The following is a 23145-nucleotide window of genomic DNA, read 5'->3' as shown; positions in this document are numbered from 1 at the left end:
AGGGAGGGGATCCTGACAGCAATCTCCTTATCTGGATGAGGCCAAGCAGCAGAATCTCATAGGCTCACCTTTCCAAGGAGGAGCACAGGGAAGGAGCACCTAGGAGAAGGTGCCATGCATCCTCTTAAGCTGGGGACATGCATGAGCAGTGACTGGGGCTCACCTCTCACCTAGAGATGCTTTCAGGCAAGAGTCAAAGGAGGCTGAGCAGAAAGGGTAGCAGTGGGGTCACCTGCACCCTCCCCAAGGATGCTTGAGTGTCTCAGGGAGTCCTGAAGTTGGAAAATTTCAAGACTGTTATAATCTGATGTCTTGTTAGTCACTAAGGACTTGGATTCTTTCCCCTTAACGACACTTTCTGAAAAATCAAGGCCCCCCCGGCAAGGTGCCTAGCATTCTGGTTTCAAGATGTCATTTCCTAGGGTTGCATCTGCCTCAGTTCCATCCTGAAGGAAAGTGTGTCAAGGTTCCAGCATTTCAAGAAAGGGTCCCGAGATGTACTCCTGTTGCCCCAGCTAAGGGTACACTCCAGGCTTGAGCCAGTAACTGTGGACAGGAGAACTGTTGAGAGGGTAGAGGTGGTGATGGGCTTAAGCTGGTCAGCCTCCATCTCTGGAGCAGGATTTGAGCTTTGAGGGTAGGGGTATCCAACTGAATGAAAATCATTTGGAAGCAGGGAGTGAATTGGGTAGGCAACAAATATTCATTCTCTGCAGAGGCAATTAAAGATATTTAAGTAGGGAGTGGCACAACCAATCATAGATTTGAAGTCATTTTGGCTACAGTGTGAAATTTGAAATGCAGCAAGGCAAGACTGGAATGGGTATCTTTCCTATAAATGAAGACTTGGCTGTATTTGAAAGTAAAACCTTGGCCTTTAATATGTGCCTTCGTGCTTATATCAAAACTGGGAGCAGTGAAGAAATGAAGGCAAATATTTCCTGAAATTGCCTAACATCCTGACATTGCCACGTCATCTCTGATGATGTGTCTTCAACCTATCAAAACCACTCTTCTGAAAACCGTGCTGTCAACATGGATACAATTTCCCATCTAAAGAGCACAAAAAATAGATGTGTCATAGATCTACAGAAGTTTGACTTGTTTTCAAAAGAAATAAATATCTCAGTTCCTATTTGCACCTAAATGCATACATACGCATACATGCACTCACACACTCACACACATATTCATTCACTCACATGTACTTACATACACTCACACACACACACTCATAATCACACACACAAAAAACATTCACACGCACACTCATGCACTCACATATGCTGTCACACACACACACTTTCTCACTTACACACTTAAATATGCAAGAGCCAATGCAAAGAGAACCATGTATTGATATTACTCCGTAGGACCCAAAATGGAAGAAGCAAAATGATGAATATTTATTTGGGTCCAGTTTTTAATATCTTGCTGGTTTACTTTTATATTTCAAGGAGAGAGGGGAGATCAGTCTAGGTCTGGGGATTCAGATCTTGGAAATTTCCATCTTCATTATGTATTCTAACTGTCTGGGGAAAGGCATTTTTCTCATTTCAGCTTTAGCCTGCTCAATCAGTTTGCAACAGCTAGCATCTCTAAAAGAAAGGGCATCAGCAGCTTTCTTGGAATCCAAACTGGAAAAAAATTTCAAACGTATTTATGCCACTATCTTAAAAGAGAAAAGGATGAGGAAAATATCAAGTTACTAATAGAAATAATGGAACAACAGTGAAGTAAGCTGTGGCAGCATCTCAAGTACAGTCTAGAGAGACTTGGGGAACTGAGTGTTAGCCCCAGGTCTGCCCCTGACCAGCAAGGAGACTTTGGTTAAGTCCCTTGAACTTTTTGAGTCCAGTCTTTTCATTCAATTCTGATAACCGAAGTGGTTTTTTCCCCAAATTTTTGCATATTTAATTGGGTAATAGTGAGGTAGGTAATTTTCTTTGCAGAGTCTGACCTTAACCAGAGTCTGAGTCCTGGCAATAATGTGCTCTGTGTAGCTAAACACTCATCCCTGGGAAACTCATTGCTGGGGTATCTGAAGCCCCTGACATGCTCCTTAAACCCTCAGCACAAATTCAGACCCCTCTCTCTGCTATGCCACGAGACTTTGCTCACACCCACAGGCTGAGGACAGAGGGTGGAAGTGAGGAAATGTGGTGGGTCATCTCCACAGTGCTGCTCTCCATGGGGTGGAAGTGAGAAAGCGCTGTAGCAGCATCTCTCCTCCGAGACCCACTGCATGCAGCCCGGCCTCAGGTCATAAAAGGATTTGTGTAAACAAAGAAGACACACCCTTATCTATGTCAGAATTTGTCATCCTTGATTTTCTTTTCCTTTTTTTTTTTTTGGCACTGGCTTGAAAATAATCTTAGCAAGTTAGACATACTGATGTCAGTACATAACAATATGACTCTATTACAGTTTTCATTCCAGCCCTAGAAAAACCCAAGAAGTAGGTGACCTGTGTGTGAGCTTAGGGTCCCTCCAACTTTACTTCGTGGGCTTTTAACCCCAACACTGAAGGTCTCCCCACTGAACCTCAGATTCCCAGGATACTCCATGAAAGCCTCCATAACAGCAAGAAGCATCTCAAGCCCTTTGCCCTTTTGTTCCCTTCAAAACCTGGAAGTCCTAAGTCCCTATTCACTAATACACAACTCTTTGCCAGAAAAGCCATTAGAGCATGATGCATGCCTATTTAACTTGTGCAAATTGAATTATACACAGGTAGGGAGACAAAACAGAAAGATATACATTTATATAAACACGAGCCAAGTACCTCTCCTAGTGTTCAAAAGAAGCAGCAGTCATTTATTCCAACTCTGGAGGAAAGAACTGCTGTCTGGGCCTTAACAAGAGGCAACAGAATCCACAGAAAACCAGGCCCACAGTCTTTATAGACCTTAGCACTGTGCAACTCCACTATAACTCAAGGCAAAGAAATAAAACATGTAATAAAAGCTTAATATTTTACCCCTTATGAGTCATTTTTCTCTCTTAACAGGGCTCGTTGGTATTCAGTGCCAAACGGAAGTTACTGTAATTTCCTGTTACCTACAGGATAAGTAAGTGACCACAGCAGCATGGCCCACCTGCCTCGTCTCCCTCCCTCAGTCTTTCTTTTTTTTTAATAACTTTTATTGGAGTATAGGCCATTACAGAGCATTGAGTAGAGTTCCCTGTGCTATGCAGGAGGTTCTCATTAGTTATCTATTTTACACATAGTAGTGTATATATGTCAATCCCAATCTCCCAGTTTATCCCTCCCCCACTGCCCACCTAGTGACCATAAGTTAGTTTTCTACATCTATGACTCTACTGTGTTTTGTGAATAAGTTCATTTGTACCATTTTCTTAGATTGCACATATAAGTGATATCATATGGTATTGAATATTTGTTTTCCTCTGTCCGACCTACTTCACTCAGTATGACTACCATCCATGTTGCTACAGGTGGCATTATTTCATTCTCTCCCTCAGTCTTCATTCTGGAACCTACCCTACACTTTCTTTAATTTTCTGACTGCATATTTTTCTATTAAAATAATATAAACTCATAAAAAGCTGAGTTTAAAAAATATAATGTAGCAAAAAGCAATATGTATATTTTTCTTCTAGACTTTTATATAAAAAAAAAGATGAGCTCATTCCACATAGACAATTATATTCCCTTATTTTTCTCTTAACTCTATAGCCTGAGCACCTCCCCACAATGTTAAAATCTCTCTGTAAACATCATGTAAAAGGTTTATGTACTAGTCCATGGCGGGACTATTTAGCAATGCACTTAGGCCTTCCCCTGTTGTGTCGAGCATATAAGTTGCTTCCGTTTTTCACTACGATAACGTGTACTGATCAGGCACACTATATGCTTCTCTGCTGTCGTTATGTTGTCACCTGCCTGTCAGATCTTTCCCTCTGCTCTCTGCCTGGTAAACTCCCACATACCCTTCAAGTCCCAGCTCAAGTGTCACCAGTTCTGCCTGCTAACCTGTTCTATAACTAACTCCTCTGGGTTAGTTACTTTCTGTTCTGGGTTTCTACATCACTCTGTGTATCTCTATTACAATACCATCCACACTGTATAATATTAAGATGTTTGAGCAACACTTCCACCAAAATGTGACCTTCCTGAGTGTACAGTCTTGTGTTTTTCATCTTTCTAACCATATCACCTAGTACAATGCCCAGCCCATAGTAGGTGCTCAACAGATATTTGCTGAATGAAAGGATTTCAGTCATTTTAGCAGAGTGTCTGAGGCCCAGGGGTGTTTTGTTTTTTCTAGAACTCTTCAGTTATAGCATTCAGAAATTATGTCCATTCATTCTTTTTTCCATTTGTGCTAGTGGTCTGGTTGGTACAAATAATTTCTATGGCTAAATAGTGTATTAAAAAAATTTTTAACTTCCTACCAAGTATGTGCCCAGAACTTTGCAAGATCCAATATGGGACTCAATGGGAGAAGCTGAAGTACTTTTCAAAGGGAGGTTAAAATGAGTGGGAAGACAGAGATAACTTTAAAAAAAATGTGAAAATCAAAAGGATAGTTATAACAATTTGCAAAAATGAATATCGGTTGCAATTTTCAAGGCAGATTTTGTGGAAGAGGTAGATTTTTAACAAGAATACAGATAATATTCTGTCTCCCCTCACCCACCCCTCCCTTCTTTCTCAATTTCTACCAATTCCATACCTATGTCTACATCTTTTCATGGCTTAATTAGAACAAAAAGTCTAGGATATGGTGGTTCTTGTCTCTCCAGTAAAGTGGGAGGAAAGTTTGGGTCTCCATTGCCTTCCTCAATCTCCTCTGCTTGTTACTTACATCGTCCTTATCTCCTCTTTCTATAGAAGAGTACAATACCCACTACCAGAAAATTCTTGTACTTAGTATTATATACGTTAATCTCTCTTAGTGAAATTGAATGTTACCTGCATACCTAAAATTTATATAAAGAAGTAGTGTGTCGGATTTAAGTAAAAATGATTATTTTTCCTTGTGTGAGAACTCCCAGATGGAATACCTAACAAGTGAATTTAGGAATCAATTAAAAAGGCCATTCGCACTAGGCTTTGTATGAGAACATGCAGAATATGAAGAGGAACACAAACCAGAGCCTGCAGTGAGCGCAAGCAAAGCTGATAACGGGCGTTAGGGTGTCAGCAGACGTTTCTTGTACTCACATTAAAATGCCATCTTTGTAGTTTCCAGGGTCTAAGAAAAGTTTTACAGATCTGCCCTTCCTAGTGACAAAACCTGAGTTGCCTTTACCCAAGAAGCAGTTATCAGTACTAATTCTGATTACTGGTTTGGTGCTTTTAGCACAAACTAGATTTTTTTCCCCTGAAATACAATAATTTTCCTCTCCACTATCTCCAGTAAAATTTGCACCGTTTTAGAATGTTCCCCCAAAATCTTATGAAGAAATGAGGTGGGCTGAATTCCATCCCCTGAAAATTCATACTAACAAAAATCATACTAACCCCAATACCTCAAAATGTGACTGTTATTGGAGATAGGGTCTTTAAAGAGGTAATTAAAGTTAAATAAGGTCATTGAGGTAGGTCCTAATCCAATCTGACTGATGTCCTTATCAGAGGAGATTAGGACACACACACACACACATACACACACACACACACACACACACACACACACACGAAACACCATGTGAAGACACTGAGTGAAGACAACCACTACAAGCTGAGAAGAGAGCCCTCAGAAGACACCAACCTTGTTGACATTTTGATCTTTAACTTCCAGCCTCCAGGACTGTGAGAAAATAAATTTCTGCTATTGAGCCCACCCAGGCTGCGGTACTTTGTTGTGGCAGCCCTAGCAGACTAATACAGGAGGCTTTCACTGCCATGAATTTGACAGATACATAGGGAGAGAATTTGCAATTTGTGATTAACAAGATAAACTAACAAGGTGTGAAGTCTCATTTGTTTGTTTGTTTTTAATTCCTCGTGTAAAGAAAACGTTTTAAATTCAAATTTCTTACCTCTGAATCAGTTTACCTATAATGTTTTATTTGAATACTTATCGTAAATATAATCTGTGAACCAGCTTTCTCATGGCTTTAGCTTTCATTGTACTCATTTTATTTCTAAAAGTCAGAGGATGAGGGAAGTGCTGGGGTGGGGGGGAAGTGGGGGGAGAGGACGAAGGTGAATCCTTTGTGTGTAGAGCACCTCCAAAATGAGGCTGCCTTTTACTCGGGGCTGTCTGATGACCCACCTCCCTCCAGGTGGAACAAAAGGGAGTGTCTGAGTCTGCGGCCACATCGTCACCAGGGTTAGCTGTGGCTCTGTTACAGAGGTGTGTAGCTTCCCGGCAGTGGTTTCCCAGCTCTGCTGACACTTCTCCTCTGAGCTTTCTCCGCACTTCTGTTCTCATCTAAGGAGCTCCGGCTGCTCCCACCACCTTCCACGACTCGCAGGACCTGGCGTCACAAGCTGAGCTCACAGTGTGGCCACCCAGGGAATCAACAAGCTTTCTCTACCCAGGCTTTGCCCAGTTAATTGGACATGATATTCAAGCAAATGACTTCACTCAGTACTATGTCTAGAGGGAAAGTAGATATGTTCTCCCCAATTTCTTTAAAACAACAACAGCACAGGCAGAAAGGTAGTCCAGCCAATCCACAGAGACTATAGTAAATGTCACACATAAAGACTCAAAGGTGCTAAAATAAATCACAGGCTGCCTTATTTTTCAGTCACACCGTACTTTCCATGCTCACCTCTGTTTTCACAGAATCTCATTGAAAAGCTGCACACGTCAGGGGCGGTCACCTCTCTGGCTTGACACACACACCCATCAACATGGGAAACAGAGCTCCCTATCCCACAAAATGGAAATATATTAAGAGACCCACAATGACAGTCTGTCCCAGTTCAGTAAGATACAGATACGTCCAAGTGACGTGCACCTTGGTAAAAGCCAAAATATTTAAGTTCCTTGATTCATGACCTGACTCCTGGGATTTAACCTTAAGAATTAAGGTTAAGGAAAATAATCCAAAAGAAAGAACAGTAGATTACAAATGTTTATTTCGGCATTATTGGGGGTGGTACAACAATCCCCAACAGGAAAATGGTTAAACAAAGCACGATATTTGCACTTTAGTCTGTTATAGACTGATTTCTGGAGCCATATAAATCAATAGAATGGAAATTGCCTTAGAATAAATCAAATTATAGGAAGATGTGATAGAATTTCCCACTCACGTGCTAGGAAAAAGGAGTCACTACACCCCACACCTCACTCACCCAGAAAAAAACGTTACCTTTGGTATGTGAGTGAACAGCCTTGTCAGGTGAAAGCAGGGCCCAGAAAAGGCTGGAGCTGGTAGGTTGCCAGTCTCCCACAAGATAAGGAAAGAGGGGACCACATGGCAGCCACAAGCATTTGGCCTCTGGGAAGAGCCCTGGGAATGTCAGGCATGTAATAAATGGTGATGGAAGGTACGTGGTGACAGTGCAATGCCAGCTGTGCCACATGTGATCCAAATGACCAGCTGGGCCAATCAGGAGCCGTCCTTGGATGCACATATACGGAAAAGAGCTGGAGAGGAACACAGTAAATAAAAACAACTGGTTTGTTACTGTACTAAGACTACTGACTCATTTCCCTTTAGAATTTTTATTGATATCATTGAACAGGAAATATTTCAAACATGTATTTCAATAGACTTTTAAAGAGTGGCACATGCTGGTTGAAGGAAACACCATGCATCTTATTTATTATATGGATCAGAAAGGGACTCCCAGATGTGGAGGAAAGGGAACCCTCCTACACTGTTGGTGGGAATGTAAATTAGTGCAGCCACTATGGAGAAAAGTATGGAGGTTCCTTAAAAAAACTAAAAACAGAGTTGCCATGTGATCCAGAGATCCCACTCGTGGGCATATATCCAGAAAAAACCCTATAATTCAAAAAGATACATGCACCCCTATGTTCATAGCAGCACCATTCACAATAGCCAAGACACAGAAACAACCTAAACGTCCACTGACAGATGAATGGATAAAGATGGGGTACATATATACAATGGAAAACTAATCAGCCATAAAAAGAATGAAATAATGCCATTTTCAGCAACATGGATGGACCTAGAGATTATAATACTCAGTAAGTGAGAAAGAGAAAGACAAATACCATATAATATCACTTATATGTGGAATCTAAAACATGACACAAATGAATGTATCTACAAAACAGAAACAGACTCCTAGACATAGAGAACAGATTTCTGGTTATCAAGGGGAAGGGGGGCTGGGGGAGGGAAGGATTGGGAGTTTGGGATTAGTAGATGCAAACTATTATATACAGACTGGATAAACAACTAGGTCCTACTGTATAGCACAGGGAACTATATTCAATATCCTGTGATAAACCATAATGGAAAAGAACATGAAAAAGTTGTATGTATATATAAAACTGAATCACTTTGCTGTACAGCAGAAATTAACACAACATTGTAAGTCAACTGTACTTCAATAAAATACATTTTTAAAAAAAGAAAGGGACTCCCAGCAGCAGGGACTTTCAGGATGTTCAGTGGCCAGGAAAGAGTCTTGTTTTCATTTATCAACAGTTTTAATACCTCCTGCCTCCTTCTCTTTCAGGAAAAATGACACCCTGACAAACATCTTGTCCTCTTCCACTGCCACTTTTGTGGCTCCTTTGCCATTCACCAGCCGCACTACAATTCAGATTTAACGTGGCCCTTTGTCAAATCCAAACAGCTGCCTTTGCCTCAGTATTCAGAACAAACTGTGCGGGCACGTTCCCTCTGTACCCTTCCTTTAGTGCAGCTCCTTTGGCAAAGTCCAGGGCATACCTAATGGTCATGAGGGTCAAGTGTTGGTTCCTACTAACTTAAATAGCCCCCTTCCCTTTAAAAACATCGGACACAGAAATGAAGAAGAATAATTCAATCAAGTTTCTCTTGGGATTTATGCTAATACCCTGAACTCTGGGAGAATGATCATACTGCCAGGACCATCACTGCCTTAGAGTATTTGTTAATATTAATATTAATAAAATGCAAGCAAATTATTCATTCAATATATATTCATTGAGACCCACCATGGGTACTGAGTAGTAACAGAGCTGGGGCAAGCATCCAGGTCCATTCTCAACAGATTGAGTCCTTACTCCTAGGTGCCCCAGGTAGGTTCTTACTCCGGGCAATGCCCTCTTCTCAAACTAGAAGGATAGCAACATTTGCACTCTGCACACTTACAGTCAATTTGGTTGCCTAAAGTTCTCTGTTTTTTTCAACCCTCCCTGGAGGCTGTACTTCCTACAGCCATTACCTGGCAACCCCCATACATGCACCTACACTTCCATTTGCTTTTAATTTCCATATGTTTAGCTACACCTAAAAAGCTTTCCTTTGGAGGAAATGTCTTTAGCAAGTGTGTTGCCTACTTTGAACTTCTTTCTCTTAAGCCATCAGCCTTTCTCTGTTCCCCACTGTGAAACTGACTAAAAACAGCATGAAGCTGACAGGTTTTTGTATAGAGAACTGACATAGCATTAAAAAATGTCAGATTTTTGTTCCCTCTTTTAACACATGGCATCTTCCAGTGCATCTTTTTCTTCATGTTGTTATTATCATTATTCACCAAAAGTTTTTGTTATCCAAAAAGATAATTCAGAACTAGAAACTGTATTCAAACAATCGTTCTCAAGTGGAGCTCTCCTGGAAAATGACCTATACCCTAAATGCAATATTAAAACACTTTGCTGAAGAATAAAGTAAGTAAAAATGGATTTTTCAGATTTTCTTTGCTCATTTGGGTTTATTCAACTCATAGCACATTTTTCAGTAAGAAATGGCAGGATATTCACCCTGCTCTGCTCAGAAAGAAAAAATACAGGAGGGGACACAGAGCTTTAAAAATAACATCCGTGGCAGAAGTAGACAGACATCTGTGTGTGTCTTACTTAACCTCATGTCCACTAGACCAAGCCCGAGGCCTGGCTCAGAGCAGATGCTCAATGAGTGTTTGCCAAATAAACCCATGAGTGAGCGGAATCTGTGCCCTGGCACCAGCTCTTTGTTGGAAGAAGGGCTGGTAGATAGAGGTGCTCAGTCAATAGCCTCACCACATTCATGGTCCTGGCCAGCTGAAGATAGGAAGAGGCATCTAACCCTACAACCTGCACCCACAACAGAGCCAACCTCAAGAGGACTCTGTTTGGACATGAGAGTCCTCTAAAAGCTATGTCCAAAGAAGGTTCTGGGGTCCCCTCCAGAAACTTTAGAGGCCTGAGGTCCCCAGGGCTACCTCTGGAGTCCAAGCTGGAGTGTAGGCCCACCCAGAAGCTCTCACAGCAGCATCCAGAGGTTGCTGCCCAGATGCCTGGCATCTTAACTGTATGCTTTGGTTCCCAAAATTATGCCTCCAGTCAGACAGTTTTCCTGGATCTCAAACCATTTCACATTTTCTCTTGAACATCACCCTGGGGACATCTTATAGAAATTTCCAACTCAAGCCATTGACTTTCCTCTGAAATATGCACTACCTCTTGCGTGCCCCAATACCAGACTCACTGTTGGTGTCCCCAATGGCACCCTATCCTCCCTCAACACCAAACTCCCCACATTTCCTGAACACCTCCACATTTTTGTGAGTGGCATTTCTGGTGGCTGAAATCTCCTTGCACCAATAGCTTTCTTGGAAAACTACTCATCCCTCAAGAACTTACTCCATGTCACTCTCCTCTCCTTACCTTTCCTCACTCCTCCCGCATGGAGTGAGCTTTCAGAGAACTTTGTTCAGGGGTTCAGCTAGCACTTGTAATTTATCTATGAGCTTATTTGTCACTTCCTGACTGTGACCGCCTCCCCCCAAGAGATTCTCAAACCCAAGTGAACATCCAAATCATCTGGGGAATTTTTGAAACAGAAGTTCCCAGGCCTTCACCTGGCGATTCAGACTCAATAGGTCTGGGGTGGAACCAGCGATGCTGAACCTCTAAAATCTGAGAGGATTCTGGAGATCAACCATGTGTGGGAGCCTCTTCCTAGATAACAGCTCCTGTGTTTTTTTTTTTTTTTTCCCCTAAAGTGTTTATCCATTCAATGTATTTGTTATTCTAAACATTGCAAGGCAGGATGGGAATTTTAAAGATGGGGGATAGAGGACTCAAGCACAGACAGCTCACTCCACAATCATATTGCTAGAATACTGTAAAGGAATAGCTCCAAAATCGCAGCCCCCACTGCCATGATGTACAATTTACAAGACAGGGTGTGTCAGGAGGAAAAAAACGCGACCAAGGAGAAGCCTTTGTGAAAAGAGTACTTCAGGATGTTCCCCATCAGACAAGCACAGCCCTGATCCTGTATGCTCTCTCATGCAGCAGGTGGCATAGCATCAGTGTGTAGTAGAAGATTCATCGTTGGTGGGAGCATGGGTGAGTAGACAGAAAGATGTTTGGTGGATAACAAAGGACAGTGAGACATTCTGAACCACTACAAAACTGAGAGGATCCTGAAAGAGACTCTCAAGTTAGTTCAGAGCCTCTGGAAATAGGTAGCAGAATTGAGCCCCATTTCTAGCTCCAGAAAGCCTTGGCTACTCTGGGGAGCAAATTGAATTTAATTTCTGGTAGATTCTCTCTTCTCCCTTTGTGCATTTCTTCCCCATCTCCCCACTTCCTCAAAGGCTTTTATAGACCAGAAGCTTCTCTAGTCTTCCCTAAACCCCAGATCAGGTGTTTCCAAAGCCCAAGGGGATAACCTGGCTGAATACCAGGGGCCTGGTATGTGTCCCATAAATGGGTCCAGCTGTCCAAAAGGATCTCTGAATCAACCTTGGGCAGGGAATCCGACCGAACACAATTTCAGAAAGGTGAGAAAAAGCTTGAGTTGGAGATGTGTGTGGCTGTTTCCCTCCTGTATAGGAAGGAGGAAGTTCCCTCCCACGGTGTCATCTCTGCAAGAGGCAGCCGGTACAGGCTCCCCTGCATGGCTCCCCTGCCATCTGGCAGCATTTGAAGCCCCTTGGGGACTCTGTTTAAGAGCCATTTAAATCCATAATTCAAACTCAAGAGCATTTTTGATGTAAAAAAAGAGTAATGCTTGATTTAATTTTATTGCCTTGGGCTTACAGGGAAAAGGGAAGTGGGGAGGGGAGGAGAGGGACATCTGCTGCTGGTGGGAAAATGCCCAGGGCAGAGCCTTTCTGTGTAATTATTCCTGGGCAGGAAAATAAAAACAATCTGCATTTTCTTCCCAACCTACGGCCTCTTTGCATCTCAGGAAACAAGCTCTCTGCCACTGGAAACTTGACAGGCTGCCCTGCAACAAACATCAGCTGTCACAGGCGTAGTGCAAGGAGAAGGGAAGCCTCCAGGGCCAAGCAGAAGCCATCAGGAGAGCTCAAATGTGCCCACCAAAGGGACCCTCCAGATAAGCATCAGAGAGCATCAGGGTAGGTTAGGGTCCAGCAGATGGCTCTCCAGGGTCTGCTTGTGTTTCAATGTCTGTTTTCACATGGAGAATTCATGGGCTATTTCTACACACAAATCTCACATCCTTGGAAAAACAACGGCAAGATTAGAGCAAAAAGAGATGCATCTAAACCAATATCATTGAACTCTTCAATCAACATAAAGTCATAGCAATCCTAGCACCCTCCAAATCTTCCCAGCCAGTATACTCCTCACGCTCAGGTTGAGATGAGAGGAGGATGCAGCTCTCCTGGAGGTGGAGAGCATGCTGGCTTCTCCTGCTCCCTTGCCACCTACAGATGCTGAAGTGGTCTGGCCAGGGCCGCATGGCTCCCTGCAGCCCTAGTCTGTGAAGACCAGTGTCCCTGGAAAAGTTGGCAACATGGGTTAGTTTGGACTTTGCTGAATGTATCACACTTCACAGTGAAGGAATTAATCGTGGGATAGCATATGGCAGTAAGCAAGTCCTCCAGTGGTTTGTATAGTATATGTATGAACAGCCATGCAATCTGTCTGTCAGACCCATCCCTTGCTCTGGGATTCCAGCCACACCCACCCAGTTAGCTATTTGGTACTATATAGTCCTGCAACCCTGGTTACAGCTGGCTGGACCACGGAGGTATGCGTGACTGAAGAGCAACCTGGCTCAGGGACCCTGCCCAACAGGCAAAACTGTGACCTAATTAAGCTGATCAGATCTCATTGCTTAGACCTTGTGAGAGCCAGCATTAGGGAAAAAAAAAAGAGAAAAGAATTAGCCGTTGGTAGAGGGAATAAAAACATTCTGCTTACCAAATATGCAGACAAAGTCCATATCTAATCACCAGAGTACCAAAAAAACTTATTTTGGAAATAACTGATATCTGTTTTATTTTATAAAAAATTAATCATCACAGAGGAAAAATCAGAACTTTTTTTAGATTTATTTATATCTATCTTAAAACTCTGCACGGCATTTACTTTGAAATTCAGGATCGGGAGTAGAGAGCAGTCTACACATTTTCTGGTCTAAATGCCTTAATGAGAACCTGAAAAACTACAAGGAGAAGCAGCAGGACAAAGCCCTGAAGCAGTAGGAGTCAGGAGTAGGAGAGAAGAAAATATCAAGTGGCCAGAAGGCAGGAGCAAGAGGCGCAAATCAGAGACTTGCTGAGTCACCATAGTGACCGGGCAGCAGAGAGAGGACGCAGGCGCCCCTTTCTGGAGGAAACCTCTGAAATTCCTGCAGCGCTCAGAGCTGCTCTCTGGCCTCAGTGCAGCCTAAGGCTCCCTCTTTCCTCATGTAGCCTTATTGCAAATACTTACCTCCTGAGCTTGAGGTTTGTCTTTGCTTCTTGAAACCTAAAAGAACCTAACTAAGGCATCATATTAGCAAATAAAAGAAATATATGCAGATACTATAATCAAAGGTAAGAAACATTAAAGGGAGTGGACAGGATACTATGATTTGTGTGTCTCAATTGAGAGGCTTAATTCAAGAAGAGCTTTGAGTTGAGAGACAACATTACAGAACATAGAATACCTTCAGGAAGATGGCGGCCAGGATAAATACAAGTAAAACCATGTCTTAAATGGGCAGCAATCAGGAAGCTAGGGATGTACCACCAGAAGAAGAGAAGACTCAGGGGGCTCATGATAGATGGTGCCCTGTGTCAGAGGACTATCAGGTGGAGGAAGGATTGAAATTTTTTCATGTGCCAAAGGGAAAGAAACAGGAACAGGGAGAGTAAAGGTTTCATTTTAATAATTAGAAAAGCTTTTCAAAAATCTGAATTTTTCAGAAGAGGGGGTGGTCTGCTTTAAAAGGTAGTGAGTTTTTGTCATTGAAAATGTTCAAAGAAAGAGAAAATTTAAGAATCATCTCAATTCTGAAACTGTTTGAGAGAAAGACTCCTTCTATCCATGACATTTCCTATGTAGGGAGCACAAATTTTGGAGCCTTACTACTCAGGCTTGTATCTTGGATGACCCTAAGCAAGTTACTTGGCTCCTCTAAGCAAATTTCCCAATCTAGAAATTGAGAAAATACTAGTACCTATATCATAGAGATGTTGTGAAGATTAAATGAGATCATTCAAATAAAGAGTTTAGAACAATGTCTGGCACCTAAGAAGCACTAGATATATATATTGGTTGTTGCTGAGATTTGGTCCCCAGGACTTCTTCAAAGTGCTCATAGTTAAACTAATTATAACTGTGAAGAGAATATCTGCTCATCATTGAAGGAAATAAATATTAGAACTGCTTTATTAAGTGTCATTAAATTAGTAAATTAATGCTGAAAATGACCTTAGGTTTTGCGATATTCCCTTCTCCTTAATTATAAAGCCATGTATGACTTTTAAAAGAACAAAAAAAGGCAGGCCCAGGGGCTGTAATTGAATTCCACCACTGGTTCAGTAAATATTTGGGAGGTACCTTCCACCTTCCTGATACTGTACTACACGAAACTAACACAACCAAAGAAATAACTTGCTCCAAAGGAACTTACTTAAGTCAGGGAAATAAACCATCAAGATGAAAACAAACAGGTGGCCAAGATGGCAGAGTGGAAACACCCTGAGCTCACCTCCTTCCACAGGCACACCAAAATTACAACTGTTTGCAGAGCAACTATTTATGAGAAAGACCTGAAGAGTAGCAGAAAATATTTTCCACAACTAAAGATATAAGAAGGAACCACAATGAGATGGGTAGGATGGCCAGAGATATGATATAGTCAAGACCCACGCTCCCAGGTAGGCAACTCACAGGTGTAGCCAGCTGCCTTGAGACTCAGCCCCTCATACCAGCAGGTCATCCCCAGCCCAGGTCTCCCCAGACTCCACAGCCAGCTGCATCAAGACCCAGCTTTCCCCACAAGTGGCCAGAAACCACCATGAGGGGCAGGACATGGCAGCCAACTGGGCTGGGAGCCAGTCCCGCCTGCCAGTATGCACACAGTAGTCAGTCCCACTGCAACAGGAGGGCCTACTCAGTCCATATAGGGGGTGCCCCTATAGCATATAGCTCTGGTGACCAGAGGGGAGTGTGCTACTGGGCCCCATAGGACATCTCCTACATAAGGCCACTTCTCCAAGATCAGAATCATAACTGAATTACCTAATACACAGAAATAAACACAGAGAATTAGGCAGAATGAGGAGACAGAGGAATATGTTCTAAACAAAGGAACAAGACAAAACTCCAGAAGAAGAACTAAGCAAAGTGAAGATAAGCAATCTATCTGAGAAAGAGTTCAAGGTAATGATCATAAAGATGCTCAACAAACTTGGCAGAAGAATGGATAAACATAGTGAGAAGGTTAACAAACAGTTAGAAAATAAAAAGAAGAACCAAACAGAGCTGAAGAACACAATAGCTAAAATGAAAAATACACCAGAAGGAATTGACAGTAGATTAGATGACAAAAAAGAACGGCTTAGCAAACTAGAAGACAGAGTAGTGGTAATCATTCAAGCTAAACATAGAAAAGAAAAAAGAATTTTTAAAAATGAGGACAACTTAGGAGGCCTCTGGGACAACATCAAGTATACTAACATTTGCATTATAGGGGTCCCAAAAGGAGAAGAAAGAGAGAAAGAGGCAGAGAACTTATTTGAAGAGATAATAGCTGAAAACTTCCATAACCTGGGAAAAGAAACAGACATCTAGGTCTAGGAAGCACAGAACGTTCAAACAAGATGAAACCAAAGAAATCCACACCATGTAATTATAATTAAAATGGCAAAAATTGGGGCTTCCCTGGTGGCGCAGTGGTTGAGAGTCCGCCTGCCGATGCAGGGGACACGGCTTCGTGCCCCAGTCTGGGAGGATCCCACATGCCGCGGAGCAGCTGGGCCCGTGGGCCATGGCCGCTGAGTCTGCGCGTCTGGAGCCTGTGCTCCTCAGCGGGAGAGGCCACAACAGTGAGAGGCCCATGTACCGCAAAAAAAAAAAAAAAAAAAAAAAAGGCAAAAATTGAAAATAAAGAGAGAACCTAAAAGCAGCAAGGTAAAATCAACTAGTTATGTACAAAGGAACCCTGATTAGACTATCAGGGTTAGACTATCAACTGACTTCTCAGAAGAAACTTTGCAGGCCAGAAGGGAGTGGTACATTATATTCAAAGTGATGAAAGAAAATAATCTTACAACTAGAAATACTCTACCCAGCAAGATTATCATTCATATTTGAAGGAGAGATAGAGCTTTACAGATAAGCAAAAGCTAAAAGATTTCAGCACCACTAAACCAGTTTTACAAGAAACGTTAAAGGGACTTCTCTAAGCAGAAAAGAAAAGACCACAACTAGAAATGTGAAAATTACAAAAGGAAAAATCTCATTGGTCAAGGCAAATACACAGTAAAGGTAGTAGGTCAACCACTTATAAAGCTACTAGGAAGGTTAAAAAACAGAAATAGTAAAATCATCTATATTCACAATCAGTAGTTAAGGGATATACCCACATAAAAAAATATGTAAAATATGATGTGAAAAACATTAAACATAGGTGAGGAGTAAAAATGCATGTTGTTAGAAAGCATTTGAACTTAAGAGATCAGCAACTTAAAACAATCATATATATATATATATATATATATATATATGCACATATATAGAGAGAGATATATAGATTGCTATATATAAACTTCATGGTAAGCAGAAATCAAAAATCTATAACAAATATACACAAAAAAGAGGAAGTAATCCAAACATAACACTAAAGATATTCATCAAATCACAAGAGAGCAAAAAATGAAGAAAGGAACAACAACAAAGAAAACTATGAAAACAACCCCAAAACAATTAACAAAATGGCAACAAGTACATACTTATCAAGAATTACTTTAGGGGCTTCCCTGGTGGCGCAGTGGTTGAGAGTCCGCCTGCTGATGCAGGGGACACGGGTTTGTGCCCCAGTCCGGGAAGATCCCACATGCCGCGGAGCGGCTAGGCCTATGAGCCATGGCTGCTGAGCCTGCGCATCTGGAGCCTGTGCTCTGCAACGGGAGAGGCCACAACAGTGAGAGGCCCGTACCGCAAAAAAAAAAAAAAGAATTACTTTAAATATAAATGAACTAAATGGCCCAATCAAAAGACACAGAGTGATTGAATAGATTAAAAAAACCAAGACCCCCATATATGCTGCCTACAAGAGACTCATTTCAGATCTAAAGACACACACAGACTGGAAAGTAAGGGGACAGAAAAAGGTATTCTATGTAAATGGGAATGAAAAGAAAGCCAGAGGAGTAATACTTATATCAGTCAAAATGACTTTAAAACAAACACCAGGGCTTCCCTGGTGGCGCAGTGGTTGAGAGTCTGCCTGCCGATGCGGGGGACACAGGTTCGTGCCCCAGTCCAGGAAGATCCCACATGCCACGGAGTGGCTGGGCCCGTGAGCCATGACCGCTGAGCCTGCGCGTCCAGAGCCTGTGCTCTGCAACAGGAGAAGCCACAAGAGTGAGAGGTCCACATACCACAAAAAAACCAAAAAAACCCCAAAAAAACACCATACTAAGGGACAAAGAAGGACATTACATAATGATAAAGGGATCAATCCAACAAGAAGATATAACAATTGTAAATACATATACACCCAACATAGGAGCACCTAAATACATAAAGCAAATATTAACAAACATAAAGGGAGAAATTGATAGTAACACAATAATAGTAGGGAACTTTAACACCCAGACAGAAAATCAAAAAGAAAACACTGGCCTTGAAACACACATTAGACCAGATGGACTTAATAGATATAGAATACTCCATCCAAAAAGCAGAAAAATACACATTCTTTCCACATGTACATGGAATATTCTCCACCTAGATAACATACTAGGCCACAAAACAAGTCTCAATAAAGTTAAGAAGAAATCATATCAAACAACTTTTCTGACTGCAACAGTGTAAGACTGGAAATCAACCATAAGATAAAAACTGCAAAAAAGCACAAACATGTGGAGGCTAAACAATATGCTACTAAACAATCAATGGATTGCTGAAGAAGTCAAAGAGGAAATCAAAAAATACCAGGAGACCAATGAAAATAAACACAACAATCCAAAATCTATGTGATACAGCAAAAGCAATTCTAAGAGGGAAGCTTATAGTGAAACAAGACTACATCAGGAAGCAAGAAAAATCTCAAATAAACAATCTAACCTTATACCTAAATGAACTAGAAAAAGAAGAAATAAAACCCAAAATTAGTAAAAAGAAAGAAATAAAAATCAGAGCAGCAATAAATGAAATAGAGACTAAGTTTTTTTTTAAAAAAAGCAATGAACTAAGAGCTGGTTCCGTGAAAAGGTAAACAAAACTGATAAACCTTTAACCAGGCTCATCAAGCAAAAAAGAGAACAGACCCAAATAAGTAAAATCGGAAATGAAGTAGAGAAGTTACAACCAACACCACAGAAATACAAAACGTCGCAAGAGATTTCTACAAACAATTATACAGCAATAAAATGGACAACCTAGAAGAAATGGATAAATTCCTAGAAATGTGAAATCTCCCAAGACCGAATCAGGAAGAAATAGAAAATATGAACAGACTAATTACCAGTAAGGAATTTGAATCAGTAATGAAAATTCTCCCAGCAAACAAAAGTCCAGTACCAGAGGGCTTCACAGGTAAATTCTACCAAATGTTTAAAGAAGCGTTAATACCTATCTGTCTCAAACCATTCCAAACAATTGAAGAGGAAGGTTTGCTTCCAAACTAATTCTACAAGGCCAGCATCAACCTGGTACTAAAAGCAGACAAAAGTGCCCACCCCCCAAAAAAGAAGAAAATTACAGGTCAATATCATTGATGAACATAGATGCAAAACTCCTCAACAAAATATTAGCAAGCTGAATTCAACAACACATTAAAAGAATCATACATCATGATCAAATGAGATTTAACCCAGGAATGCAAGAATTGTTCCACAATATCCACAAATCAAGCAATATGATACACCACATTAACAAACTGAAGAATAAAAATTATATTATCTTCTCATAGATGCAGAAAAAAGCTTTTGACCAAATTCAAGATCCATTTACGATAAAAACGCTCAACAAAGTGGATATAGAGGAAATACAATTCAACATAATAAAGGCCATATATGACAAACCTACAGCTAACATTATACCCAATGGTGAAAAAGCTGAAAGCATTCTTTTTAAAATCAAGAATAAGACAAGGATGCCCACTCTCATCACTTTTATTCAACATAGTATTGGAAGTCCGAGCCACAGCAATCAGATAATAAAAGGAAATAAAAAGAATCCAAAATGGAAAGAAAAAAGTAAAACTGTCACTGTTTGCAGATGACACTGCATATATAAAATCCTAAAGACACCACCAAAAATCTATTGGAACTAATAAACAGATTCAGTAAAGTTTCAGGATATGAAATTAATATATGTTGCAATTCTATACACTAACAACAAACTAAGAAAAAGAAATTAAGAAAAAAATTTTCATTTACAATTGCATCAAAAAGAATAAAATACCTAGGAATAAATGTAAGGAGGTAAAAATCCTGCACTCAGAAAACTATAAGACACTGATACAGGTAATTGAAGATGACACAAACAAATGGAAAGATATACCATGCTCATGAATTGGAATAATTAATATTGTTAAAATAATCATACTCCCCAAGGCAATCTACATATTCAATGCAACCCCTATCAAAATACCAGTGGCATTTTTAACAGAACTAGAACCAATAATTCTAAAATTGGTGTGGGAACACAAAAGACTCTGAATACTCAAAACAATCTTGAGAAAGAAGAATAAAACTGGAGGTTTCACACTCCCTAATTTCAAACTATACTACAAAGCTACAATCATCAAAACAGTATGGTTCTGGCACAAAAACAGACACATAGATCAATGGAACAGAATAATGAACCCAGAAATAAACTCATGTGTATATATGCAATTAATCTATGACAAAGGAGGTAAGACTATACAATGGGGGAAAAGTCTCTTCAATAAGTGATGTTGGGAAAACTGGACAGATACATGCAAAAGAATCAAACTGGATTGCTTTCTCACACCATATACAAATATAAACTCAAATGGATTAAAAATTAAATGTAAGCCCTGAAACCGTAAGACTTTTAGAAGAAACATAGGTCTTTGACATCAGTCTTAGCAATTTTTTTATATATCTCCTCAGGCAAGGAAAACCAAAGCAAAAATAAACAAATGGGGCTACTTCAGACTAAAAACTTTTGTATAGTGAAGGAAACTGTCAACAAAATGAAAAGGCAGCCTACTGAATGGGAGAAGATATTTGCAAATGACATATCTGATAAGGGGTTAATATCCAAAATATACAAAGAACTTATACAACTCAACATCAAAAAAACAAACAACCTGATCAAAAAAATGGGAAGAGGACCTGAATAAACATTTTTCCATACAGGTGGCCAAAAGGCACATGAAAAGATGATCCACATCAGTAATCATCAGGGAAATGCAAATCAAAACTACAGTGGGATATCACCTCATATCTGTAAGAATGACTGTTATCAAAAAAGACAACAAATAACAGTTGTTGGCGAGGATGTGGAGAAAAGGGAACCCTCGTGGATTGTTGGTGGGATTGTAAATTAGTGCAGCCACTATGGAAAACAGTATGGAGATTCCCCCAAAAAAATTAAAAATAAAATTATCACACAATCCAGCAGTTCCACTTCTGGGTATATTTTCAGCAAAAAACAGAAACACTAATTTGATAAGATATAAGCACTCCAGTGTTCATTGTAACATTATATACAATAGCCAATATACGGAAGCAACATAAATGTCTATCGATAAATGAATGGATAAAGAAAATGTGGTATGTACTATATATATATACACACACACACACATACATATATATACACATACATATATACACACATACATATATATACACATGCATATATATATACACACATACATACATATATGCAATGGAATGTTACTAACCATAAAAAATTATGAAATCTTGCCATTTGTGACAACATGGATGGGCCTAAAGGGTAACATACTAAGTAAAATAAATCAGACAGAGAAGGACAAATACCATATGGTTTCACTTGTATGTAGAATCTAAAAAACAAAACAACTGAACCAACAAAACAGAAACAAATAGATAGATGCAGAGAACAACCTGGGGGTTGCCAGTGGAAAGGGGGTGGGTGGTTCAGTGAAATAGCTGAAGGGAGATTAAGAAGTTACAAAATGAATAAGTCATGGGGATATAATATACAGCATAGGAAATATAATCAATAATATTGTAAAGACTTTGTAAGTGACAGGTGGTAGCTAGACTCATCGTGGTGACCATTTTGTAATGTATAAAAATACCCAATCTCGATGTTGTACACCTGAAACTAACACAATATTGTAAGTCAATTACACTTCAATTGTTAAAAAGTGAAAAAAAGATAACAGATGAAGGCAGGGAATAAACAGAGTGCTGTGAGGAGTGTTAGAGCGGACAGTGAAGTGAGGGTGAAATGCTTGCCTGTGGCCTGAATCTTCAGGAAAAGACAGGGTCTTTATTCCCCTGGGGGGAAAAGTAAACGACTAATGCAAATCCTTGTTTCCACAAAGAGGAAGAGAATTGAGGATAGGTAAGAATCTCTGTTAAACATCTCAGGTTTTTTACCAAAAATAGAAAGATTGGCCATTTTTACAAACAAAAGAAGTCTCTGCAATGTTTTAGTCATGCAGCCTCCATATAATTATATATTCCATTTCTCTGCAACCACCTCAAATATTAAATTTCTCACTTTTCTCATAGTCCATTCTGCTTCAGAGTAATAAGATCACATCGATAACTGAAACTAATATATAAGCCAAAATTTTCATTTTAGTGAAAAATATCCAATTTCCTCAGCAAATCTTTAGTAGCCAGCATATCTTCTGATGGGCTAGACTAAAAGGAAACCAGAGATTAAAAGAGACATAAAGAGGCATACTCCTCCTGCGCTATCAGCTCCCATGTAAGAGTTGTCTAGCTGAGCAGTTTATTAATCAGGTTAAGCTGCACTATTCTAATAAAGTATTACAAACCTCCAAATCTCAGTGGCTTAACATGACAGCAATTTATTGCTTCGGTCATTTAAAGTCCATTGCAGACAAGCAATTCCCCGAGGTAACTTATCCTCCACATGGTGACTTAGAGATACAGGCTCCCTCCATCATGATTTTAGGATGTGTGTAGCGAAGCAAGAGAAAGTGAGAAGAGCTCACACCTCCTCTTAATTGCCTCTGATTAAAAGAAACACATATCTTTTCTATTCAAACTCTGTTAGTCAAAACCAGATACATGGTTTTGACCTCCCTGCAATGAGGCTCAGAAAAGTAGGGGAGCACATGAAATATTGAGGGAGTATTACTGCCTCTTTTGGTATATGCAATTCTCACCAAAATCAAACTCAGGCCAGGGATATTCAGATGTCTTGGGAATTCAACTCCAGGCAGGTGCAGGTATCCCAGCCTCAACATTCCACAGTTTAAGAATTTCTACTTGTCTATGTTTATTTTTTTTAATTAATTAATATATTTATTTATTTTTGGCTGCATTCGGTCTTCGTTGCTTCATGCATGCTTTCTCTAGTTGTGGCAAGCGGGGGCTATTCTTCATTGTGGTGCGCGGGCTTCTCATAGTGGTAG

This window comes from Aethalodelphis obliquidens, unplaced genomic scaffold (assembly GCF_003676395.1).
Source record: "Aethalodelphis obliquidens isolate GAN/ISIS:26980383/991018 unplaced genomic scaffold, ASM367639v1 scaffold1, whole genome shotgun sequence".
Classification (NCBI taxonomy): Eukaryota; Metazoa; Chordata; class Mammalia; order Artiodactyla; family Delphinidae; genus Aethalodelphis; species Aethalodelphis obliquidens.
This window is presented reverse-complemented; position numbering follows the sequence as displayed.